Source organism: Bombina bombina, chromosome 3, assembly GCF_027579735.1.
Source record: "Bombina bombina isolate aBomBom1 chromosome 3, aBomBom1.pri, whole genome shotgun sequence".
Classification (NCBI taxonomy): domain Eukaryota; kingdom Metazoa; phylum Chordata; class Amphibia; order Anura; family Bombinatoridae; genus Bombina; species Bombina bombina.
In genome coordinates, this window is record NC_069501.1 from 1,128,343,682 (window position 1) to 1,128,371,653 (window position 27,972).

At 37.5% G+C, this 27,972-nt stretch overlaps 1 protein-coding gene across 1 annotated transcript in view; it reads left to right on the forward strand.

Annotated features, from left to right (window-relative positions):
* ATP8A2 (ATPase phospholipid transporting 8A2) overlaps positions 1-27,972 on the forward strand; it is a 1,256,305-nt gene that overhangs the window by 642,171 nt on the left and 586,162 nt on the right. The gene's annotated exons all lie outside the window — the stretch shown is intronic.

The following is a 27,972-nucleotide window of genomic DNA, read 5'->3' on the forward strand; positions in this document are numbered from 1 at the left end:
TATCTGCCAAGTGTCTTGCAGTGTGTGCTGCTCAAGCATCCCCTCTATGTATTTAGCTACCCCTCTCTGTCTTTTTAGATTGCAAATTGGCTGAGTCTTTTATTAATGCTTGCATATCTATGTTAAAATCTCCTGCTAGAACTATACGCATCCTAGACCAATCAGTCAGCAGGTGAGATATGTTTTGGAAGAATTTATCTTGTTGCTCATTTGGAGCATACACATTACAGAAGAGTATATCTATTCCTCCTATTTGACCAGACACCAGAAGGTACCTGCCCTCCTTATCTGCTATTGTGTCTTTGTGTGTGAAGGGAATGGAAGAATGAATAAGAATAGATACTCCTCTTTTTTTGGAGTCTATCGTGGAGTGGAATTGCTGTGGGAAATCCTTTGCCCAGTATTGTGGTATGGTGGAGTGTAGGAAATGTGTTTCCTGAAGGAAAATGACATTAGCCCTCAGTCGTCTATAATTAGTCATTGCAGTTCTTCTTTTTATGTCAGTGTTAAGGCCTCTTGCATTGTGTGAGAGTAATGTAATTCTAGGTATTGACATTCTTAGTGGTATGTTTGTACTCTACTCTTTTCTAACAGATACTTAAAAAATTTAAAGGGTACCTTAATCACCGTCTGATGAGACCTCTCCCAGAATCTCGCCAATCTACTCGCGATTGATGAGCTCTGTGTGCGCGTAAGGCATTCCGTGACTCCAAACAACAAAGAAAATATAAACATTAATATAACTAATAACTTAACATTGTAACATAATGTACTGCACAACATGTGTCAATACCACCACGGTGTGTGTTCCGTACGTGGTCACAACAAAAACCACAATAATAAATATCATATAAGTATTAATGAACATACAGTCATTTTTTAGACTTAATGCCTCCTCAACCCCCTTCTCCATCTTGAGATTAAGAATCTTCCTCTATAGCTCATGTTTCTATATCAAAAAAATAGAAACTTTTCTAGTGGGTTACTGTTCTGTTCATATCTGAGTTTCATGTTTTAGCTTTCTTTTTAGTAACTTTTTTCCATCTTGGCCTCTGAGGTTTTGCTTGAGAGTGAGAGGGTTCCGAAGAGCCTGCTGTTGTTTCCCCCTCTACCATTTCTGGTGGGTCTAGCTCCAAGAATTTGCAAATATCAGGTATTTCTGCAGTGGATTTGATCGTGACTGTTCTGCCGTTCCTCATAACATGCAGGGCAAAGGGGAAACCCCATCTATATGGAATGTGGTGCTTTCTGAGGAGGAGGGTGAGCGGTCGAAGGGTAAATCTTCTTTGTAGGGTTTTGATGCAGAGATCCTGGAAAAACTGGATAACATTACCTTGGAATTTAAACGTGGGATTATTTCTGGCCGCTGTTAGTATTTTTTCTCTGTCAGGAAATCTCAGAAGCTTAAGTATCACATCTCTCGGGGGTTGTTCTGGTTTAGGCTTTGCTCTGAGGGCTCTATGGGCTCTTTCTATTTGGATTTCAGAGTCAGCTTGTGCTCCCAATATTGCCCTGAATAGTTGTTGGAGGTATTCATATAGGTCCTCAGCTCCAATTGTCTCGGGAACCCCTTTAAGTCGAATGTTGGATCTTCTGCTCCTATTTTCGATGTCCTCAATTTTCTCTTCTAGTTCTGTTATTGTTTGTTGTTGGGCTGTCAGAGTTTGGGATACTTCAGCCATCTCTTCACCCATTTCATCAGTTGTAGTTTCCAAGGAATCTACCCGAGTCCCTAGTTCTGAGATCTCAGTTTTGATAATATTTGATACCTTTAAAGGGACAGTGCAGTGTTTTTTGAAACAACTTTTGGAAATGGTAAAACAGTGAGCAGTTTGTGTTGTGACCTAATAATTTGGAGGTGCTAAAAAGTGACAAGAAATGTCATCATCTATTATACACTGGTGAATTACTTATTTAAAGGGACATGAAACATATTATTTTTTCCTTCATGATTCAGATTGAATAGTGAATTTTAAACAACTTTCTAATTTACTTTTATTATCAAATTTTTATTGTTCTCTTTGTATCTTTTGTTAAAACACAAGGACGTAAGCTCGGGAGTGTGCACATGTCTGGAGAACTATTTGGCAACATTATAGTCAATTGGGAACTTTTTTTTTTTATTCTATGCTCTGTTTGAATCACAAAATAAATGTTATCGATTCCATATACATTTAATGAGACATTAACGGGTGCATGTAAAGGGTTAACTAAGAGAACAGATCTGAAGTGAGCTGTAGCTACAGGAGGAAAAATAATAGCAAGCTGAATAGTAACTACTCTATCATATCTGTGTCCAGCAGTTGAATGTCCCTTTAAAACAAAAGAATTGATCAGTATGCAAGAAAAGTTGATTCGGTAAGCACTGCAAAATCTAATACAATTTAAAATAATCTTATTTAGAACTGAATTTAAATGTAAAATTCATCACTGACACTGTATATTGCAGTTACTGCTATATAAAATATACAGTTACTTGATTTCAGTTTTTAATAATAACAATAATATTTAAAAAGAGAAATGACGGTGTAATTCATGCACTTTTAAGATGCCTAGCGAGCATATGCACAACAGGTGTTATGTACTCATTGTTAGATAATTTGTAAGGGAGTATTTATGGGCACATGAAACAGTTTAAAATCTGTCAGAGCTGCCAACCATGTCCAATTTTATTGCTGAATCTGCAAACTTTCCTGGCTTTTTTCTACTTAATGGTTTACTGCAGAAACAATAAGTATGTTATGCATCTGGCTATAGGAGGGAGCCTAGGCACCTCAGGAAAGGATATGCGTATTAGGTTTTAGAGTAGACACTTCAGGTTTAATTCTAAACCTTAAAAGTACAGAATAGTCAACATTAAACTTTCATGATTCAGATAGAGCATGCAATTTTAAACAACTTTCAAATTGTACTTGTATTATCTAACTTGTTTTGTTCTCTTGGTATCCTTTGTTTAAAAGCATACCTAGGTAGGCTCAGGAGCAGCAATCCAGTTTATTATGGGAAGCTCACTGCTGATTGGTGGCTGCACATATACCTCTTGTGCAAAGTAAATTAATCAAATTTGATTAGAGATGTTAATTGGGAAGTTATTTAAAATTGCAAGCTCTATCTGAATCAAGGAAGAAATTAATTGGGTTTCATGGCCCTTTACAAATTGGGCATTCTACAAGAAGCTAGTGCTGTTGCAGGGGTCATTATTTTTTTAATACTTGTTCCTGCTTTGTCACTTAAATACCTTATTTGCCCAAATGTATCTCTCTGCTTGTACTACTAGACACAAAAAGAGGGATTACTTTACCCTCATGGGCCTCCATATAAACTTTGTCATTGGGCAGTGAGACATGTTCCTGTGCTGAATAAACCAACCTTCTATGTATGCGTAGTTCCTTTCATCCACTAAGCAAGAGAGACCCAGGAATCAGCTGTACACAATCATGCAGATAGTTTCAACTCAATTTTTTTTATTTTATTTATTTTATTGGGTTTTTAAAAATAAAGATACAACAGTGCGCCTCTCAGAGTATCAGCCTTCTACCAATCTAAGGCCTAGATTTGGAGTTCGGCGGTAAAAGGGCTGTTAACGCTCCGCGGGCTTTTTTCTGGCCGCACCATAAATTTAACTCTGGTATCGAGAGTTCAAACAAATGCTGCGTTAGGCTCCAAAAAAGGAGCGTAGAGCATTTTTACCGCAAATGCAACTCTCGATACCAGAGTTGCTTACGGACGCGGCCGGCCTCAAAAACGTGCTCGTGCACGATTCCCCCATAGGAAACAATGGGGCTGTTTGAGCTGAAAAAAAACCTAACACCTGCAAAAAAGCAGCGTTCAGCTCCTAACGCAGCCCCATTGTTTCCTATGGGGAAACACTTCCTACGTCTGCACCTAACACTCTAACATGTACCCCGAGTCTAAACACCCCTAACCTTACACTTATTAACCCCTAATCTGCCGCCCCCGCTATCGCTGACCCCTGCATATTTTTTTTAACCCCTAATCTGCCGCTCCGTAAACCGCCGCAACCTACGTTATCCCTATGTACCCCTAATCTGCTGCCCTAACACCGCCGACCCCTATATTATATTTATTAACCCCTAATCTGCCCCCCTCAACGTCGCCGACACCTGCCTACACTTATTAACCCCTAATCTGCCGAGCGGACCTGAGCGCTACTATAATAAAGTTATTAACCCCTAATCCGCCTCACTAACCCTATCATAAATAGTATTAACCCCTAATCTGCCCTCCCTAACATCGCCGACACCTACCTTCAATTATTAACCCCTAATCTTCCGATCGGAGCTCACCGCTATTCTAATAAATGGATTAACCCCTAAAGCTAAGTCTAACCCTAACACTAACACCCCCCTAAGTTAAATATAATTTTTATCTAACGAAATAAATTAACTCTTATTAAATAAATGATTCCTATTTAAAGCTAAATACTTACCTGTAAAATAAACCCTAATATAGCTACAATATAAATTATAATTATATTATAGCTATTTTAGGATTAATATTTATTTTACAGGCAACTTTGTAATTATTTTAACCAGGTACAATAGCTATTAAATAGTTAAGAACTATTTAATAGTTACCTAGTTAAAATAATAACAAATTTACCTGTAAAATAAATCCTAACCTAAAATATAATTAAACCTAACACTACCCTATCAATAAAATAATTAAATAAACTACCTACAATTACCTACAATTAACCTAACACTACACTATCAATAAATTAATTAAACACAATTCCTACAAATAAATACAATTAAATAAACTAGCTAAAGTACAAAAAATAAAAAAGAACTAAGTTACAGAAAATAAAAAAATATTTACAAACATAAGAAAAATATTACAACAATTTTAAACTAATTACACCTACTCTAAGCCCCCTAATAAAATAACAAAGCCCCCCAAAATTAAAAATTCCCTACCCTATTCTAAATTAAAAAAGTTACAAGCTCTTTTACCTTACCAGCCCTGAACAGGGCCCTTTGCGGGGCATGCCCCAAGAAGTTCAGCTCTTTTGCCTGTAAAAAAAAACATACAATACCCCCCCCCCAACATTACAACCCACCACCCACATACCCCTAATCTAACCCAAACCCCCCTTAAATAAACCTAACACTAAGCCACTGAAGATCTTCCTACCTTGTCTTCACCATCCAGGTATCACCGATCCGTCCTGGCTCCAAGATCTTCATCCAACCCAAGCGGGGGTTGGCGATCCATAATCCGGTGCTGAAGAGGTCCAGAAGAGGCTCCAAAGTCTTCCTCCTATCCGGCAAGAAGAGGACATCCGGACCGGCAAACATCTTCTCCAAGCGGCATCTTCGATCTTCTTCCATCCGGAGCGAAGCGGCAGGATCCTGAAGACCTCCAGCGCGGAACATCCATCCGGACCGACGACTGAACGACGAATGACTGTTCCTTTAAGGGACGTCATCCAAGATGGCGTCCCTCGAATTCCGATTGGCTGATAGGATTCTATCAGCCAATCGGAATTAAGGTAGGAATTTTCTGATTGGCTGATGGAATCAGCCAATCAGAATCAAGTTCAATCCGATTGGCTGATCCAATCAGCCAATCAGATTGAGCTCGCATTCTATTGGCTGTTCCGATATTTTATTAGGGGGCTTAGAGTAGGTGTAATTAGTTTAAAATTGTTGTAATATTTTTCTTATGTTTGTAAATATTTTTTTATTTTCTGTAACTTAGTTCTTTTTTATTTTTTGTACTTTAGCTAGTTTATTTAATTGTATTTATTTGTAGGAATTGTGTTTAATTAATTTATTGATAGTGTAGTGTTAGGTTAATTGTAGGTAATTGTAGGTAGTTTATTTAATTATTTTATTGATAGGGTAGTGTTAGGTTTAATTATATCTTAGGTTAGGATTTATTTTACAGGTAAATTTGTTATTATTTTAACTAGGTAACTATTAAATAGTTCTTAACTATTTAATAGCTATTGTACCTGGTTAAAATAATTACAAAGTTGCCTGTAAAATAAATATTAATCCTAAAATAGCTATAATATAATTATAATTTATATTGTAGCTATATTAGGGTTTATTTTACAGGTAAGTATTTAGCTTTAAATAGGAATCATTTATTTAATAAGAGTTAATTTATTTCGTTAGATAAAAATTATATTTAACTTAGGGGGGTGTTAGTGTTAGGGTTAGACTTAGCTTTAGGGGTTAATCCATTTATTAGAATAGCGGTGAGCTCCGATCGGAAGATTAGGGGTTAATAATTGAAGGTAGGTGTCGGCGATGTTAGGGAGGGCAGATTAGGGGTTAATACTATTTATGATAGGGTTAGTGAGGCGGATTAGGGGTTAATAACTTTATTATAGTAGCGCTCAGGTCCGCTCGGCAGATTAGGGGTTAATAAGTGTAGGCAGGTGTCGGCGACGTTGTGGGGGGCAGATTAGGGGTTAATAAATATAATATAGGGGTCGGCGGTGTTAGGGGTAGCAGATTAGGGGTACATAGGGATAACGTAGGTGGCGGCGCTTTGCGGTCGGAAGATTAGGGGTTAATTATTTTAAGTAGCTGGCGGCGATGTTGTGGGGGGCAGGTTAGGGGTTAATAAATATAATACAGGGGTCGGCGGGGTTAGGGGCAGCAGATTAGGGGTACATAAGTATAACGTAGGTGGCGGTCGGCAGATTAGGGGTTAAAAATTTTAATCGAGTGGCGGCGATGTGGGGGGAGCTCGGTTTAGGGGTACATAGATAGTTTATGGGTGTTAGTGTACTTTAGGGTACAGTAGTTAAGAGCTTTATAAACCGGCGTTAGCCAGAAAGCTCTTAACTCCTGCTATTTTCAGGCGGCTGGAATTTTGTCGTTAGAGCTCTAACGCTCACTTCAGAAACGACTCTAAATACCGGCGTTAGAAAGATCCCATTGAAAAGATAGGCTACGCAAATGGCGTAGGGGGATCTGCGGTATGGAAAAGTCGCGGCTGAAAAGTGAGCGTTAGACCCTTTAATCACTGACTCCAAATACCAGCGGGCGGCCAAAACCAGCGTTAGGAGCCTCTAACGCTGGTTTTGACGGCTACCGCCGAACTCCAAATCTAGGCCTAAGTCAGCCTGAAAGGTGCTAATGTAATGTTACCAAAAACTGAATGGAGGTAGTAAAGGTGCGAGGGGCCCCATGCAACCTAAGTGGGAGGTACCCTATGTATCAAGGCTCTGGAGCCAAAGGGTGTTAAACCTGGTTCACCTCAAATTTAAACAACATTTACTTATCCTGTTTTATGCAAAAAATGTTTTAACACATTAACTGCAGCAATTTCATATACATAAAAATAAATTTTGAGGAATATGTCCCTTTAATGTGTTACTAATAGTAATGTGATTGTTGCTTGTGAAATTACCCATTTATGGGGTAGATTACAAGTGGAGCTGTATTACACTAGTTGGGTTGCACTGATTTTACAAGCTGAACGTAAACTGTTTTTTCCCCAGCTGTAACCTGACTTGCGCAAAAAGTTGAAATTTGAACCCCCACTCTCTTGCGCAAACACCATCACATATTCTCAATAGCACCAACCCGACATGAAATTATCAATATTTTACTTTCCAATGTTCTTTACGTAATAGAATATGTTCTATTTATTTATAAATAAATATTTCTACATATATCTGATGTTTTTTTGCACAAATATATATTTATACCTATATATATATATATATATATATATATATATATATATATATATATATATATATGCATGATATATATTATATATAGTTATAGATATATATAGGAATATCTATTTATAAATAAATAGAACATATTCTGCTATGTACAGCACATTGGAATGTGAAATATTTACAGTAAATACATAGTTAAAACCTTTATTAAATATGAATATAGCATAAATACGCTTTTACATGTTTTCATCTACTTTACGGCAAAATGATCTAATGCATATACTGTATATATATATATATATATATATATATATATATATATATATATATATATATATATATGTTTATATATGTGGACATATGTATTTATGTATTTATATGTGTATACTATATATATATGTCTGTAAATACATATATACATACATACATAGACCAATATGTATGTACACACACACACACACACACACACATATATATATATATATACACACACACATATCCATCTTTGGACATGTATCTGAATGTATCTCAATGTTAAAGCCCTTCGTGGCTTTTTTTAACACCCGAGATATAGCTTTTGTCTGCAATAATTTTGGGAGAATAATTTTAATTAGACAGTATTAATATGAGTGTAACTATACTTTGTAATTAATTTCTTAAGTGTTTTGTGCAACTTTTTAATTTTGCAAAACATTTAAAGTGTCATAAAACATGTTGAGATCTGTGCATATCCTAAAAGTGCTAATTAAGTAAAAATTGTTTGCATTAAAAAAAAATTTAAAAATTGTATTTTAAAAATTGTATTTTAAAATCATTTTCAAAAATAAGCAAAATTACTTACATAGCCATGCTGTCTGCATTAGTCTGATCCCTTTGAGCCCTTGTAACTTTTTTATGCAATTACAAATATTTATATATATATATATTACAGTGTTATTATGAGTGTAACTGTACTTTTAACCCCTTAAAGGGACATTATACATTAGATTTTTTTTTTGCAAAAATGTTTTGGAGATGATCCATTTATATAGCCCATAAAGTTGTTTTTTGTTTGTTTGTTTTTTAAATGGATAGTTTTGCTTATTTCTCTGATTTTCAGACTCCTAACCAAGCCCCAAAGTTTTAGGAGAATACCGACAGTTACCTACTCCAGCTTTCTCATATTTGTGTAAAGGGTCTTTTCATATACAAAGGAAGGCGTGGGGGGAGTGTCTCCTATTGTCCACTTGCAGTGGGTGTTCCAGTAACCTTTTAAACAGAGCTAAACTGAAAGCTTCTAAGTACGTTTTTAAACGGTTTTATACTGGATTTTTATATCAGTATCTGTGCATATTATTCTTTATAGTTGTGTCTATTACATGCAGTTATATGCACATTGGTGTATACTGTCCCTTTAAGGACCACCCTGTACATTTCTAGTCATTCTATGGCGTTTGCGTTATTAATAACGTGGTCACGTGTTTTGTACAAGTTTTTAGTCGAGCGTAACAATTAACCAGAGCTCTGAATTTGCTCTATCACAATGCGCATTAACTTAATTTGCGCTCAAGTGAACGCGTTTACTTTCAACCTGTAAACATGCGCTATTTCCGACACGCGCAAAGAGCCGCAACAAGCCCTGTTTCACTCACGCTCAACAGTTGGTGCAGCACTCGTAATCTAGCTATATCTTTTGAATATAATGCAATTTTTATTTACTGCAATGTTTTCAAATGACAGGAAGAAGCCTGTGTAATGTATAAGTGTAGGATTAAATATGTGTATTAGAGAAAAATAAAACCACCTTTTACAAGCTGTTTGATAATATTTACGGCATTTGTGCAAATTTAAGTGGAACATTTCATCTGACTTATTTAGTACCATGTGTTCTCTCTTCTTAAGAAGCGTAAACTGGTAGTCAGTTGTTATAAGCAGATGAATTATATTCCTCCATATGTTATTAGAGAGTTTATATAGGAAAAGAAGAGCATTGCACAAGGGATTCAATGCAAATGTTAGTGATTTATTTATTGAGTTTCACTTCTAACAAAACAGGCCCTCCTCACCTTTCACCTAGACAAACGGCCATTTTTGTTAAGAGTAAAACATTTGTGCATCAGTAAATCTCTGACTAACTCACTGAATCCCCGAAGAGCTGAGCTTATGTTTCATGGATTTGAGCATTTGTGCCTCATTAAAGACCTATTAATATTTATTATTTCATGCCCTTTATTTTCTTTTGGGTGCTATTTTAATTAATATTTTTACGTTTTATTCCAATGCAAAACAAATTATTCAGTTTAGAACATTTGATCATTCTTAAAGGAAAAATAAAGCCAAAATTAAACTTTCATGGGGATTCCGATAGAACACACAATTTTTTTCATCTCTTCTCCATGCCTATGGAGTCTTTAAAACATAGGTTTGCGTAAAGATTACTGGTCACGAACCTGAGCAATGGTATCAAGACTCTATAAACAGTGTGCAGGTCTATATTGAATCTAAGGTCTAGGTTAGTCTAAAGTAGGGGTGCCAAAACCTCTTTATTTATGCTAAAGATAAGGTCTTGAATAAAATAAGGCAATATTTCCATTTTTAGTTACAAATGACCTAGGAAATGAGTTGCTATCAATTGATTTATATGTACTGTATATGCTACCCAATTATTTCAAATATAGTACTAATAGTAATACCTAATGAGAAGTGTGCAGCTGCTTTCTGCTGCTTAGTGGTACTGCTTAGTGGTACTGAGGGCCACACATGGAACCTTAGAGGGATGGATTTGGCCCATGAATATAGGATCTTGGTCTTAGGCAAGAAGCAGCAAATAGACAAGATATTACTGTAAGTGTGCAAAATCACGTTGAAAGGACCCTCATGGGTAATGAGAGCACAAACAATGAATGTACAACACTTAAATACTTTCCATGAGCATATAATTTACTTGTATTTGTCATGTCTAGTGAGCAACAACATGGCAGGAAATAGTGCTCCCATCTAGTGCACAGTTGTCAAAGAGGAATTCATTGGGACACCAGAAGGTTAGAATTTAACTCATAGGGGATGACATCAGCTGTGTGTATATTAGTAAATTACCCAGCATAGCTTCACATGAGATAATTGATGTGAATAGAGGAGGAGATATATTTGTAGTCTGTGCTTTATCCAGCTTTAGACTGACCCTCCCCCAAATTCTAGACCGTTAGATGATACTAATACTTATGTTATTAACAATTTCCTCTTACTGTCTTCCCAGTCTACAAACTCAACAGCAGCATATTTAATGCCACATTAATCCTTACAATGTATGATCATCCATATTCTTCTGTATCTGGCAAACAGCAGACGTTTAAGCCCCTTCCCTCCCCCTCAGCCACCATTGCAGGGTTTTATATATAAAATCAGATACTTATCCTATTGTATCTTAATTACAGTCAGATGTTTCTTCACCAACTACTTCATGCAGGTTTGAACATCTGTGAGTTCTCTAGATCTTCTGAGTTATTACTATGGTTTTATAGCAAATCCTCCTTTCCACTTTCCTTTCTCATCTGGATTTGTTTTTTTTTCCCTTTAACTTCCCACTCATCAAACTCTTATCCTCTACACACTCTTGTGCTGATTCCACACATGGGTGAATCTCACTTCTTGTCTAACCTTTTGTTCTGTTTACAAAATACTAGATTAAAGAGACATTGTCTTTTAAAAATGTCCCCATTTTAATGTGTTCCCAATGGTCCGTTGCTTTACTTTTATTTTGCTTTTGCCTGCAGAAACTGCCACCTACACTGAAAATATGAATAACAAACATATTCTCTGTAGAAAAACTATGTAAACAAGATTCAATGGCACTAATTAATCTCCCAGGGGGGGGGGGGGGGGGTAGGAGACAGAGGATTTTGTATGTGAAATAGCTGGTAGTACTCAATGGGGTAGATTTATTAAATGTAGAGCGGACAAGATTCACTGTCTGTTTTTATTATTGCACAGGCATTTCTAGTAAAATTCTTGTGCAATGCCTCCCCCTGCTCATTGGTGGCCAGTCGGCCACTAGCAGGGGCTGTCAATCATCCCAATTGTATCGGTTCAGGATAATTTTAATCCACCTAAATGGTGGTGGACAGGTTAAGGAGCAGTGGTCTTATGACCGCTGTTTCTTAACTTCCGTTTCAGACGAGCCTGAAACAATGGGCCTCTGAAGCAGCATCCACTGCTTCATTAATGGAGCACAATGAACCCTCCAGAGTACAAAAAATGGAAGAGAGGTAGCACTCTCCATATAGGAAAACCTTTACTAGAGAGAGCCTTTCTCTATTAAAGGTTTCCCTATATGCAGTGTGCTGCCTCTCTTCCATTTTTTGCTCTCTGACATTTGGGTTCCATGAAGGGGATCCCTGAGGCATAGCACCCCTACCTTCTTGCCTTTTGTTACTGTGTGGACTTTGAGAGGTGCTGTTCCTTTACTTTGTGTACAATGGACCCTCCAGCCATAATTAGCATTTCAATACCTAACTTTTAGGCTGCGTGTTGACACACAGATAATATTAGCAGGTCTGCTTTACCTGCAGGCTCAGCCAATTTTATGGTTATGTCATTAACTGATGAGCTTAATTCATCAGATGTAATGAAGATGTACTATAACTAACTTTTTAATATAAATATAAAATTAAAATACCTCACGCTCTGCCGCCCACTTCAAAAGTCAATTTCTCGGTGAGCTTACAGTTTGAATTGTTGTCCAATCAGTGCTCTAGCTACAACAAAAGTGCCATATGGGGAGAGCGCTGATTGGACAACAATTAAAACTGTTAGCTCACAGAAAAACTTTTGAAGGATATGAAACCCAAACATTTTCTTTTGTGATTCAGATAAAGCATACATTTTTAAAAACATTTCCAATTTACTTCTATAATCAAATTTGCTTTTTACCCATATTGTTGAGGAGATACCTAGGTAGGTGTCAGGAACACTGCATGGCAGGAAATAGTGCTGCCATCTAGTGCTCTTGCAAATGGATAACATTGTAGCATAACTGCTGCTATAAAGTTCTCCAGACGTGCACGCTCCTAACATGTGCTTGCTTGCGTCCCCGCTTTTCAATACCAAGAGAATGAAAAAACTTTCATAATAGAAGTAAATTAGAAAGTTAAATGCTCTATCTGTTCAAATCAGCCAATAGGATTTCAGTAGCTCTCATCCTATTAGCTGATTTGAACATTTCAGCCAATAGGAATGCAAGGTACCCCAAATATAAAACGGGTACCTTGCATTCAATCCTCAGTGTGCGTCGACGATCACATAAAGAGGATCCTTCACGTTGGATGTCTCTGCTGCCGCCGTTGCTGCTCCGTGGCCGCCTCCGCTCCGCGCCACCTCCGCTCTGGATGATGAAAGGAGATGTTCCCGCACTGGATGAAGATGGAGCCGCCTGGAAGAAGACCTTCCCCGCCGGACTTCAGGATTGGTAAGTACCTATTTCAGGGGTTAGACTTTTTTGGGGGTTTTAGGGTTTTTTTTTTTTAGATTAGGTATTTTTTATTTTAATTGGCAGCAAAAGAGCTGATTGCTTTAAGGGCAATGGATATCTTAGGTTTTTTTTAGAGCTAGGTTTTTTATTTTGGGTGGTTGGGGGGGATACTTTTAGGGGTAATTTGTACTTTATTTAGGTAAAAGAGCTGATCGCTTTAGGGCAATGCCCTACAAAAGGCCCTTTTAAGGTCTATTGGTAGTTTAGCGTTAGATTAGGGGGGGGGGTTTATTTTGGGGTGACTTTTATTTTTATAGGGTTAATTTAGGGGGTGTTAGGTTAGGGGGCTTAGTGATTAGATTAATTATTTGCGTTGTGGGGGATGGCGGTTTAGGGGTTAATAAAGTATATTGCGTTGTGGAGGGTTTGCGGATTAGGGGTTAATAGGTAAATTGTGTTGTGGGGAGTGGAGGATTAGGGGTTAATAGTGTAATTAGGTAGATTGCATTGAGGGGGGTTGGCGGTTTAGGGGTTAATACTTTAATTAGCTTATTTGCATTGTGGGTGAATGGCGGTTTAGTGGTTAATAACTGTATTAGTTAGATTGCGATGTTGGTGAATGGCGGATTATGGATTGATAACTTTATTATGTACTTTGCAATGTGGGGGTTGGTGGATTAGAGGTTTTTACTTTTTATTTAGTTATTGCAGTTTTGGGATGGTGGTTGACAGGTAGATAATGTGCATGCATTAGGTGTTTGTTAAGACTTCCAGGGAGTTATGGTGCTTATATACTCAGTGCAAGGATTGCTGTGCCTGCCTATGTGTGGCGAGGTGAAAATGGAGTCAAATTTTTCAATTTTCGCCGCGTAAGTCCTTGCGCTGAATATGTGATACCGACTTGCGACGCTGGTTCTATGTTAGTTTATGGGAGTAAAAATAGCGGGCAAGGGGTGAAATATACGTGCCACATTTATATGCGGCGTCGTTTGTGATTACAATATCTGACTAAAAACAGTCAACACCGGCTTTTGCGGGCGATGCCGCATCTGTAATCTCGCCCTTAATTTAACATCAATTCCTTAGTACAGCTCTCTAATAATAACACAACATCACCAATCTCTGCTCCATAAGAATGGGCAGAATTCCAAACCAAAATGGTCCATATTTTAATTAAAGGGACAGTCTACAATAGAATTTTTATTGTTTTAAAAAATAGATAATCCCCAGTTTTGCATAACCAACACAGTTATATTAATATACTCTTTACCTCTGTGATTACCTTGTATCTAGGCATTTCCTGACAGCCCCCTGATCACATGACTTTTTAATTATTATCTATTGACTTGCATTTAGTACTGTGTTGTGCGAACTCTTAAATAACTCCCCGGGCATGAACACAATGTTATCTATATGGCCCACATGAACTAGCAGTCTCCTGTTGTGAACAGCAAATAAAAAAACATGTGATAAGAGGCTGTCTATAGTGGCTTAGAAACAGGCAGAAATGTAGAGGTTTGACTGTTATAAAGTATATTAATATAACAATGTTGGTTGTGCAAAGCTGGGGAATGGGTAGTAAAGGCGTTATCTATCTTTTTAAACAATAACACTTTTAGTGTAGGCTGTCCCTTTAAATACTAGGCTTTTCTTTATAAACTTTTTTTTTATTAAATAATCATATAGCTATCAGGTTATTTTTATGACTTAATTTATTTCTTTTCTCTGCTGAGCTACTTTTTCCATATTCACAGACATTGAAACTTCACACACTTTGGGGTTGATCATAATCCTTTAGAAAAACGTATTTGGTTTATCTACAAAAATCTCCATAGACTTTAAAGGGACACAAAACCTATTTTTTTTTTATTTCATAATTCAGATAAAGCATACAATTTTAAGCAACTTTCTAATTTACTCCTATTATCAATTTTTCTTCGTTCTCTTGCTATCTTTATTTAAAAAGCAGGAATATACAGGGAGTGCAGAATTATTAGGCAAGTTGTCTTTTTGAGGATTAATTTTATTATTGAACAACAACCATGTTCTCAATGAACCCAAAAAACTCATTAATATCAAAGCTGAATAATTTTGGAAGTAGTTTTTAGTTTGTTTTTAGTTATAGCTATTTTAGGGGGATATCTGTGTGTGCAGGTGACTATTACTGTGCATAATTATTAGGCAACTTAACAAAAAACAAATATATACCCATTTCAATTATTTATTTTTACCAGTGAAACCAATATAACATCTCAACATTCACAAATATTCATTTCTGACATTCAAAAACAAAACAAAAACAAATCAGTGACCAATATAGCCACCTTTCTTTGCAAGGACACTCAAAAGCCTGCCATCCATGGATTCTGTCAGTGTTTTGATCTGTTTACCATCAACATTGCGTGCAGCAGCAACCACAGCCTCCCAGACACTGTTCAGAGAGGTGTACTGTTTTCCCTCCTTGTAAATCTCACATTTTATGATGGACCACAGGTTCTCAATGGGGTTCAGATCAGGTGAACAAGGAGGCCATGTCATTAGATTTTCTTCTTTTATACCCTTTCTTGCCAGCCACGCTGTGGAGTACTTGGACCCATGTGATGGAGCATTGTCCTGCATGAAAATCATGTTTTTCTTGAAGGATGCAGACTTCTTCCTGTACCACTGCTTGAAGAAGGTGTCTTCCAGAAACTGGCAGTAGGACTGGGAGTTGAGCTTGACTCCATCCTCAACCCGAAAAGGCCCCACAAGCTCATCTTTGATGATACCAGCCCAAACCAGTACTCCACCTCCACCTTGCTGGCGTCTGAGTCGGACTGGAGCTCTCTGCCCTTTACCAATCCAGCCACGGGCCCATCCATCTGGCCCATCAAGACTCACTCTCATTTCATCAGCCCATAAAACCTTAGAAAAATCAGTCTTGAGATATTTCTTGGCCCAGTCTTGACGTTTCAGCTTGTGTGTCTTGTTCAGTGGTGGTCGTCTTTCAGTCTTTCTTACCTTGGCCATGTCTCTGAGTATTGCACACCTTGTGCTTTTGGGCACTCCAGTGATGTTGCAGCTCTGAAATATGGCCAAACTGGTGGCAAGTGGCATCTTGGCAGCTGCACGCTTGACTTTTCTCAGTTCATGGGCAGTTATTTTGCGCCTTGGTTTTTCCACATGCTTCTTGCGACCCTGTTGACTATTTTGAATGAAACGCTTGATTGTTCGATGATCACGCTTCAGAAGCTTTGCAATTTTAAGAGTGCTGCATCCCTCTGCAAGATATCTCACTATTTTTGACTTTTCTGAGCCTGTCAAGTCCTTCTTTTGACCCATTTTGCCAAAGGAAAAGAAGTTGCCTAATAATTATCCACACCTGATATAGGGTGTTGATGTCATTAAACCACACCCCTTCTCATTACAGAGATGCACATCACCTAATATGCTTAATTGGTAGTAGGCTTTCGAGCCTATACAGCTTGGAGTAAGACAACATGCATAAAGAGGATGATGTGGTCAAAATACTCATTTGCCTAATAATTCTGCACTCCCTGTAAAGCTTAGGAGCCAGACTATTTTTGGTTCAGAACCTGGATTACGCTTGCTTATTGGTGGCTAAATTTAGCCACCAATAAGCAAGCCCTATCTTGGGTACTGAACCTAAAATGGGCCGGTTCCTAAGCTTTACATTGTATTAGATTTATATAGGTTGAACTCGATCGACTTCAGTCTTTTTTCAACCTCATCTACTATGTTATATATACTATATATATAATTCCAAAATAGCTTCTGCTCAACTATAAAAATCACAATCATTCATTCCAGTTTTGTCTTTTATTTCATTCTAATTTACACTTTATATCGTTCTTGAAATTTCCCCTTCCAGTTTTTTTTTTTTTCCAAAACATTTTTTTTCTCCATCCATTTATCTATAAATAAACCACAAAGAAATTAGTTTAATAATGAATAAATTCAACAGCATAACTTGGAGGTCTAACCTAGACCACTTTAATGTAGTTAGAATACATTTATTTATATATATTTTTCTTACTATTCCAAAATACATCTTTATTCTGTAAGTCTTCACTTTTACGATTATGGGCCAGAAATACCAGTGCACGCAAATGTGCGCTGGTATTACAAGTTAGGCGCAATGTGAACGCGACCTTGCATTCGCATTGCATGGAAACTTTACAGGGAACACACAGTCCTCATAGCCATTTTTTTCCTAACACCCCACATCCCCTCACTTTAAGCCCTAAAAACTGCTTTGTGCATTTCTTTTTCTTTTTTTTTTTTAAATGCTACATTTTTATTTTAATAAAAACCAACACCACTTAAATTTGGGGGCGATTTTTAAAATTAACCAGAGATCTAATCTATGATTAACTTTCGGAGCACTTGTGATAGCATTAACCAGCCACTTGTAATGTCTGTTTATTTATCATGGGCCTGTAAATGGCGACTTTGCCCATTTACAGGCGCACAATAAATTAGTGCTCCTCTTTTAACCCCTTAACGACCGAGGACGTGCTGGGTACGTCCTCTAAAGGATGTCAGTTAACGACCAAGGACGTACCCTGCACGTCCTTGGTGTGGAAAGCAGCTGGAAGCGATCCTGCTCGCTTCCAGCTGCTTTCCGGTTATTGCAGTGATGCCTCGATATCGAGGCATCCTGCAATAGCACTTTCTGGCCATCCAATGCAGAGAGAGCCACTCTGTGGCCCTCTCTGCACCGGACATCGATGGCCGGTATCGTTGGCGGGTGGGCAGCCATCGGTGAGCTGTGTAAGGTGGAGGGGGGCGGGATCGGAGGCGGAGCATCTAAAGCATCTAAGGGATCTGGAAGGGGTGGGGGGTTGGTCTTGGGGGGGGGGAAAGCTACACTACAGAAAAGGGACATTTTTTTTTAAAAAAAAGCATATTTTTCACTAAACTGGGTACTGGCAGACAGCTGCCAGTACCCAAGATGGCGCACATTAAGTCAGAGGGGGAGGGTTAGAGAGCTGTTTGGTGGGGGAATCAGTGAGGTTGGGGGCTAAGGGGGATCCTACACAGAAGCATATGTAAATATGCTAAAAAATGCCCAAAAAGCCCAAATATACCTTTTATTTTAGTACTGGCAGAGTTTCTGCCAGTACTTAAGATGGCGGGGACATTTGTAGGGGAGGGAAGAGAGATCTTTGGGAGGGTTCAGGGGGTCTGATGTTTCAGGTGGGAGGCTGATCTCTACACTAAAGCTAAAATTAACCCTGCAAGCTCCCTACAAGCTACCTAATTAACCCCTTCACTGCTAGCCATAATACATGTGTGATGCGCAGCGCCATTTAGCAGCATTCTAATTACCAAAAAGCAACGCCAAAGTCATATATGTCTGCTATTTCTGAACAAAGGGGATCCCAGAGAAGAATTTACAACCATTTGTGCCATAATTGCACAAGCTATTTGTAAATGATTTCAGTGAGAAACCTAAAACTGTGAAAAATGTTACGTTTTTTTTAATTTGATCGCATTTGGCGGTAAAATGGTGGCATGAAATATACCAAAATGGGCCTAGATCAATATTTGGGGTTGTCTACTACACTACACTAAAGCTAAAATTACCCCAAAAAGCTCCTTACATGCTCCATAATTAACCCCTTCACTGCTGGGCATAATACACGTGTGGTGCGCAGTGGCATTTAGCGGCCTTCTAATTACCAAAAAGCAATGCCAAAGCCATATATGTCTGCTATTTCTGAACAAAGGGGATCCCAGAGAAGAATTTACAACCATTTATGTCATAATTGCACAAGCAGTTTGTAAATAATTTCAGTGAGAAACTGAAAGTTTGTGAAAATATTTGTGAAAAAGTGAACGATTTTTTGTATTTGATCGCATTTGGCGGTGAAATGGTGGCATGAAATATACCAAAATGGGCCTAGATCAATACTTTGGGATGTCTTCTAAAAAAAATATATATACATGTCAATGGATATTCAGGGATTCCTGAAAGATATCAGGGTTCCAATGTAACTAGTGTTAATTTTGAAAAAAAAAAATGGTTTGAAAATAGCAAAGTGCTACTTGTATTTATGGCCCTATAAGTTACAAAAAAAGCAAAGAAGATGTAAACATAAACATTGGGTATTTCTAAACTCAGGACAAAATTTAGAAACTATTTAGCATGGGTGTTTTTTGGTGGTTGTAGATATGTAACAGATTTTGGGGTTCAAAGTTAGAAAAAGTGTGTTTTTTTCTATTTTTCCTCATATTTTATAATTTTTTATAGGAAATGATAAGATATGATGAAAATAATGGTATCTTTAGAAAGTCCATTTATTGGCGAGAAAAACGGTATCTAATATGTGTGGGTACAGTAAATGAGTAAGAGGAAAACTTCAGCTAAACACAAACACCGCAGAAATGTAAAAATAGCCTTGGTCCCAAACGAACAGAAAATGGAAAAGTGCGCTGGTCACTAAGGGGTTAATCTTGTAACCTATATACTTCTTCAGCTTTACAATTTTCAGCTAGCTGACATTTTTTTTTTTAGTCTGAAAAAGTAGACATCTGTAAGACTGGTACAGAGAACATTTGCTAAGATGTTTCCTTTGTGTCTAAATTTGCTTTTAAAGAGGAAGCCTATTTATTTTTATGCATATTTAACCGTGGCGTTCCGAAATACAAAACCAAATTTTTTGCTAATTTTCTTTTTAGCTTAGATGGTACTTGAAACATAGGCATTGAAGAAATGAGGTCATTGGTGGAATTTTTCCCAGAACTATTTAAAGAAAATATACATAGGATACATTATATATTTTGTTTCTTGGATACATCTAGGGGTATTTGAAAGGCCCCACTTATATTCTTAGAAGTCTGAATGCAGAAGTCTTGGAGATTTATATAAAATATATCAGATCTTTTTATGTTTGTCCAGGATAGGTTTGTTTTTGCCTAATAGCATAATATTTCATGTTTTGCTCCACGGATATGACTACAAAATTACTAAAAAGCATTTCCTAAGCTGGAGTTCAAGCAAATGTGTTCAAAATAGATATTCACATGATATTTTCCCAGCATAATACACCTTGATTTATAGTTGAAATTCCTATAAATATCTGCATAGTTAATGCGTGTGCAGTGCAAAAGCTTTGTATTGTGCTCGCAAGAAGATTAAATCTTTATTTTAAAGGATTGAATCCTCATAAAATGTTAACATTTAACTATGGTAACGTTTACAAATTTTTAGTTTTATCTGTTTGGCAGATAATTTAGTTCAGTTTCCAGCTTTCCATGGTAAGTGTATAACAATTTTTAGATACATGGATTTGCTCTGAAATAAATTGCAGAACTCAAAAAGACAATGCAATAGCACTTATTCTGAATTTTAAATGAACGGTAGATTTATTGTGACACTTTTCAAAAAGTACTTCAAATGTCTGTCCCCCCTGTATCATGTGACAGTCATCAGCCAATCAGAGACTCATATACATATACATTATCAGTAGGACCTGGTGTCTCAAAGTGTGAATATAAAAAGACTGAGCATCATTTATTAATGTAAGTAAATTGGAAAGTCTCTTAAAACTGCATGCTTGATTTGAATCCTGAAACTTTCATTTTAACTTAAAGGGACATAATACTCATATGCTAAATCACTTGAAACTGATGCAGTATAACTGTAAAAAGCTGACAGGAAAATATCACCTGAGCATTTCTTTGTAAAAAATGAAGATATTTTACCTCACAATTTCCTCAGCTCAGCAGAGTAAGTTCTGTGTAAAAAGTTATACTCAGCTGCAGCCCAGCTGCAGGTAAAAATGTTTTTAAAAAAATGAAGAAATGAACAGCAGCCAATCAGCATCAGCAGTGCTGAGGTCATGAACTCTTTTACTGTGATCTCATGAGATTTCACTTAACTCTCATGAGATTTCATTCTAAACTTCTTTAAACTGAATAGGGAAATAAGATTAGTGTGTGCGTAAGCTCACTCCTTCCGCTGTCCCGGGACAGACATACTGATTTGCTGCTTAGAAATCCTTTACAATGGGATGTGGCTACTGAGGAACTTTTGAGGTAAAATTTCTTTCTTTTTTACATAGAGATGTTCAGGTGATATATTCTAGTCAGCTTTTTACAGCTATACTGTATCACTTTCAAGTGTTTAAACATTTGGGTATTATGGCCCTTTAAAGGGACATTAAACACTTTAAGATGGTAATATAAAATGATAAATTTTATATATAAAACAACTCTGCAATATACTTTCATTATTTATTTTGTCCTCTTTGCCTGTAATTTCATTCTGAAATTGTGAGCTTTTCAGTTCCTGTTAGAAATGGAAGTGCAGAACACTGTTTAAATCCAGCACAACCATTGGCTGCACACTCTAGTGACCTATTTATAACTGTCCCTAATTGGCCACAGCAGAGAAGGTAACACAAGTTACAACATGGCAGCTCCCAGTGTTTTATAGGCACTAAAACTTTACACTTATTTTGTCACTTTTTAAACAACTAATGAAACTTTAAAAAATACATCTACATGTTAGTCATGGACTAATCTTTTCTTTGAATGCATCATTCTATCTAGCATGTATTTAGTGTTTAATGTCCCTTTAAGTAACCCTTTAATGAATTTCAAACATGACCTCATCTTCACATATGGGGGTCGATTTATTAAGATACGGGCGGACATGATCCACTGTACCGGATCATGTCCGCCCAACATAGCTAAATGCCGGCGGCATGCGCTGTCGGCATTTAACATTGCACAATCATTTTTAGTGAAATGCTTGTGCAATGCCGCCCCCTGCAGATCAATTATCCCTATTGTATCTGCTCGGGATGATTGCTGCCCGCTGCCTCTGAGGTGGCGGATAAGTTAAGGAGCTGCTTCCTAACGTAAGTTTCCGGCGAGCCTGACGCAGCATGTTAAATCGGCCCCTAAGGCTTCTTGACAATCTTATGAGTTTTTATGAATCTAGCCCTTGAAAATGATGATGCATTAATATTTAGGCATCTTCATCATTCCTATATTGCTTATTTAGAGAAGAAAAGTTTCCTGTTTTGATTTTGCAAAATAAAATAAAAAATACCCTTTTGTAGGCTAATAGAGTCTCATCCCCCAAAAGAGGCCAGGATGGTACAGCCAATCAGAGGTTGTATCATCTGAGCCATAAAGCTTATTGGGTTGGAAGTCCCTATGTCTGGCCATTGTCTGTGGAGTATGATTCATGTAGTCTTTAAAAATATCTTATGCAGGTAGCTACTACAGACTCAGATATGAAATGTATTCATTGGTTTAACATTCACATTTTAATTTGTATTTTATTTGGATTGTTGAAAACTCTTATCAGCTCCTAAATGTTTGCAAATGCATTTTTTTATGTGTGTTTTTTTTGTATGTCTCTCTTTATTTTGGTTTGTAATCAGTTGTTGTAATAACAATGTGTAGTGTAGCGTTTAACCTGTTAAGGAATTTGCCGTTTGCTTTTTTATGTACATTCATAATTAGTCACGCTATCATCTGCAACCTTGGCACAACATATTTGGCTGTACCTGGTAGTAACATGTTTGTAAAAGAAGCTATGGTGCATGTCTACAAAACAGCAGACATAACTCAACTGAACCCCAGGTATCTGTTACAAAATTCTTTGAGATTAATATATATATATATAATTTGTATTAAAGGGAATGATATTAAACAGTAAACACATGCTAGATATAATATGGTATTCAGAACAAAGATTAGCCTGAGAATAATATATAGATGTATTTTTAAATGCTATATTTTTTTTAAAATATTGAAGAAATAAGTGTAAAATTTTATTTCTATTGAGTACTTAAGTGTCTATAAAGAAATGGAGGACACCATGTTGGAACCTAAGTTTCACCAATGTGCTAACAAGGCTGTATGAAATATGTAATTTGTTATGTAACTATATAAAAGGGTTTCCATGCAGCCTTATTTTCACACTCTTTTATTGCCTGTTTTATATCTATACCTTAATGTCTTCACCAGAGGAGGTACATAGGGGAAAACCTAGGTTTCAAATGCTGAAAGGTGACAAAATAAATAATGAAAGTATATTGTAAAGTTATTTTTACTACACATAAGTAAACATTTTATATTAAATCTCAAACTGTTTACTGTCCCTTTTAACTGCTCTATACTTAAGCTTAACATGACATTAAATATTTATTCTCCCCTTAATATTGAATTAAAGGGACATAAAAAAAATCAAAATGTAACTTTTATGGTTCAGCTAAAGCATGCAATTTTAAGAGACTTTTCAGTTTACTTCTGTTGTCAAATGTACTTTGTTCTCTTGGTATCCTTGTAGAAAAGTATTCCTAGGTAGGCTCAAGAGCAACAACGCACTACTGGGAGCTAGCTGGTGATTAATGGCTACTTGTGATTGGCCTACCAGATGTGTTCAGCTAACTACCAGTAGTGCATTACTGCTCTGGAGCTGACTTTAACTATGAGGCCAAATTATCAAGCTCACAAGAACTGCTTGTGCAATGATAAATGTCTACAGTGTATGCTGTCAGCATTTATCGATGTGTGGCGGACATGATACGCTACATCGTATCATGTCCGCTCGCACTAAGATAAAATGGCCCCTATGTATTTAACCCATTTTCTAGAGTTAAACACAAAGGAGTTAATCACGATCATTTAGAAAACTTATCCAATAATTTATCTACAAAAATCCTTATAGACTTTAATGGTGGTTCTCTGTAGATTTTTTAAAGGGATTGTGATCGATCATCAACCCCATAGTTCTAGGCAAGTAATAAGGAAATAAACAAAAATCTAACATATTAGAGCATTTTCTTTTTGTACATTTATGTTTTTAACAAACAAGCAATAATGTGATATATACATTCACTATTCATTTTGCTTCCCTTTGCTGTAAAATACATCTGAAAAGTATATCTGTTCCACTTCTTCTGGAGAGGGCCAGTGTGTCTTCAGCATTTTTAGGTGATTTGCAAAACTTTATAAAAAATGAGCTAACAAAATGACAGTTAAATTATTTTAAAACATTTCTTTTAACTGCTGATATTTGTTGTGAGTTATATACCCCTTTAAGTCGTGTGTATACACCCACAAAGAAGCAAAGTATCTTGCATTGCATGACATGATTTCTTTTTGATTATGTTAGAGGAGGATAGGAGATAAACATCTTGTTATTAAAGCTGTACAGGGTTTGATGGTTTAAGAACAAATATTGCAAATATGCCTTCTGAAATTTCAACAGATAATACTTTTGTACTGTAAATATGATTTAGAGGCACAATATAGTCCATCAGACTGAATACATTCAGAGGCACACTGAAGTCCAGCACACTGAATGCTATCAGGGGCACACTGAAGTCCAGCAGACTGAATGCTATCAGGGGCACACTGAAGTCCAGCAGACTGAATGCTTTCAGGGGCACACTGAAGTCAAGCAGAGAATACATTCAGAGGCACACTGAAGTCCAGCAGACTGAATACATTCAGAGGCACACTGAAGTCCAGCAGACTGAATGCTTTCAGGGGCACACTGAAGTCCAGCAGACTGAATGGTTTCGGGGGCTTATTGAAGTCCAACAGACTGAATGCTTTCAGGGGCACACTGAAGTCCAGCAGACTGAATGCTTTCAGGGGCACACTGACGTCCAGCAGACTGAATGCTTTCAGGGGCACACGGACATCTAGCAGACTGTATGCTTTCTGGGGCTCATTGAAGTCCAGCAGACTGAATGCTTTCAGGGGCTCACTGAAGTCCTGCAGACGAAATGCATTCAGGGGCACACTGAAGTCCAGCAGACTAAATGCATTCAGGGGCACACTGAAGTCCAGCAGACTAAATGTATTCAGGGGCACACTGAAGTCCAGCAGACTAAATGCATTCAGGGGCACACTGAAGTCCAGCAGACTAAATGCATTCAGGGGCACACTGAAGTCCAGCAGGCTAAATGCATTCAGGGGCTCACTGAAGTCCAGCAGGCTAAATACATTCAGGGGCTCACTGAAGTCCAGCAGACTAAATGCATCCAGGGGCACACTGAAGTCCAGCAGACTGAATGTATTCAGGGGCTCACTGAAGTCCAGCAGACTAAATGCATTCAGGGGCTCACTGAAGCCCAGCAGACTAAATGCATCCAGGGGCACACTGAAGTCCAGCAGACTGAATGTATTCAGGGGCTCACTGAAGTCCAGCATACTAAATGCATTTAGGGTCACACTGAAGCCCAGCAGACTGAATGCATTTAAGGGCAACCTGAACAATGGGTATGGGCAGAGTCATAGAATGGGTTAAGTCAGTGCAGGTACAGGCGTTGGGACCTATTGGGTTGTCCTATAGTTATAAAAAAATAAATCAAATGTGTAACACAAATTTTAAAAATGCTCCAAAGGAGTCACAGAGCTAATTGGTTAGGATTTGCTTGGTTATCCAAGAGAATAAAATGAATCTTTTGCATTGATTCATAGAACTCTGGCATCACTCAGGGTCTATTAGAAACTGGTCACACAGGTACTACCTTTTTTTACCTGTTGCTTATGATTGCAATAAAGAGTTTGGACAGTATAGAAAACATGGCACAAAATCATAGGTCAAGAACTGATAAAGTTCCCTTCTATTAGCTCCTTATTAATGATGTCACGAATTGTTCGCCGGCGAATAGTTCCCGGCGAACATAGTATGTTCGCTTTCGCTGCGGCGGGCGAACATATGCGATGTTCGATCCGCCCCCTATTCGTCATCATTGAGTAATACTTTGACCCTGTACCTCACAGTCAGCAGGCACATTCCAGCCAATCAGCAGCAGACCCTCCCTCCCAGACCCTCCTACCTCCTGGACAGCATCCATTTTAGATTCATTCGGAAGCTGCATTGTTAGTGAGAGGAGGGACAGTGTAGCTGCTGCTGATTTAGTAGGGAAATCTATAGCTAGGCTAGTGTATTCAGTGTCCACTACAGTCCTGAAGGACTCATCTGATCTCTGCTGTAAGGACAGCACCCCAAAAAGCCCTTTTTAGGGCTGCTTTTTTTTTTTTCCCCTGTGTAATCTAATTGCAGTTGCCTGCCTGCCAGCGTGTGTGCCAGGTTCACAGCGTATACTGTGCCCACTTGCCCAGTGCCACCACTCATATCTGGTGTAACAGTAGTGTAGATTTAAAAAAAAACCAACACTTTTTTGACTGTGTTAAATAATAGCAGTCAGTTTCCTTCACACGTGTGCGTTTAAGTGCCTGCCTGCCAGGGCACAGTGTCACCCCAGTGCAACTCATATCTGGTGTAACAGTAGTGTAGATTTAAAAAAAACAACACTTTTTTGACTGTGTTAAATAATAGCAGTCAGTTTCCTTCACACGTGTGCGTTTAAGTGCCTGCCTGCCTGCCAGGGCACAGTGTCACCCCAGTGCAACTCATATCTGGTGTAACAATAGTGTAGATTTAAAAAAAAAAAAAAAAAACTTTTTTGACTGTGTTAAATAATAGCAGTCAGTTTCCTTCACACTAATAATAATAAAGGGATTATCTATCTTTTAAAACAATAATAATTGTGGTGTAGACTGTCCCTTTAAACGGAGAGTTTGGTCTGTCACTGTGAAGCGGGCGTAACCCTTACACTACCTGATCGATACAACATCATACCTGATGTTTTAAAGCATGTTGTTCCAAACAATTTAGCAATATTAGGTGATTTATGCCCTTTATGGATTAAAACCAGACTTTTCATCAACTATGTCATTTTCCATGGGAGTTTTGCCATGGATCCCCCTCCGGCATGCCACAGTCCAGGTGTTAGTACCCTTGAAACAACTTTTCCATCACTATTGTGGCCAGAAAGAGTCCCTGTGGGTTTTAAAATTTGCCTGCCTATTGAAGTCTATGGCGGTTCGCCCGGTTCGCCCGTTCGCGAACATTTGTGGAAGTTCGCGTCCGCCGTTCGCGAACGCAAAATTTTAGGTTTGCAACATCACTACTTTATTTTTAGTTTCTGTGCTAATCTGCAAAAGAACATACAAAACCTCCACTTTCATTTAGGTTTTCACACGTTTGCTCAATAGAATAATTGAAAATCGCCTTTGTTTCTCTTATGAATTTGTCTGACTGAACTAGACTGACACAGCTATGTTCAGAAAGGTATGTTTTGAAATCCTAATAGTTTTGGGCCCTTGATAATTAAAATTGGACAGTTCTGCTCCACTGTATGTCTGTTTTTTACATAAAATATATAATGGTAAAGTATTATTATTGTTATACATTTTAATTAAAAGTAAAAATCAAGTATTTTATGCAGCACAATAATTAAAGGGACAGTCAACACCAAAATTGTTATTGTTTAAAAAGATAGATAATGCCTTTACTACCCATTCCCCAGTTTTACCAAACCAAAATTGTTATATTAATATATTTTATAACATTTAAATCTCTACATTTCTGCCTGTTTCTAAGCCACTACAGACAGCCTCTTATCACATGCTTCTTTATTAGCTTTTCACAACAGGATACTGCTAGTTCATGTGAGCAATATAGATAACATTGTGCTCACACCCGTGGTCAATAGATAATAAATAAATAGCCATGTTATCAGGGGCTGTCAAAAGAGACTTAGATACAAGGTAATCACAGAGATAAAAAGAGTATTAATATACAGTGTTGCTTATGCAAAACTGCGGAATGGGTAATAAAGGGATTATCTATCGCCTAGATTACGAGTTTTGCGTTAGCCTTAAAAAACAGCGTTGAGTGGTCCCAACGCTGCTTTTTAACGCCTGCTGGTATTACGAGCCAGGCAGGTACAGGTGTACCGCTCACTTTTTTTCCGCAATTTTCGCATACCGCAAATCCCCTTACGTCAGTTGCGTATCCTATCTTTTC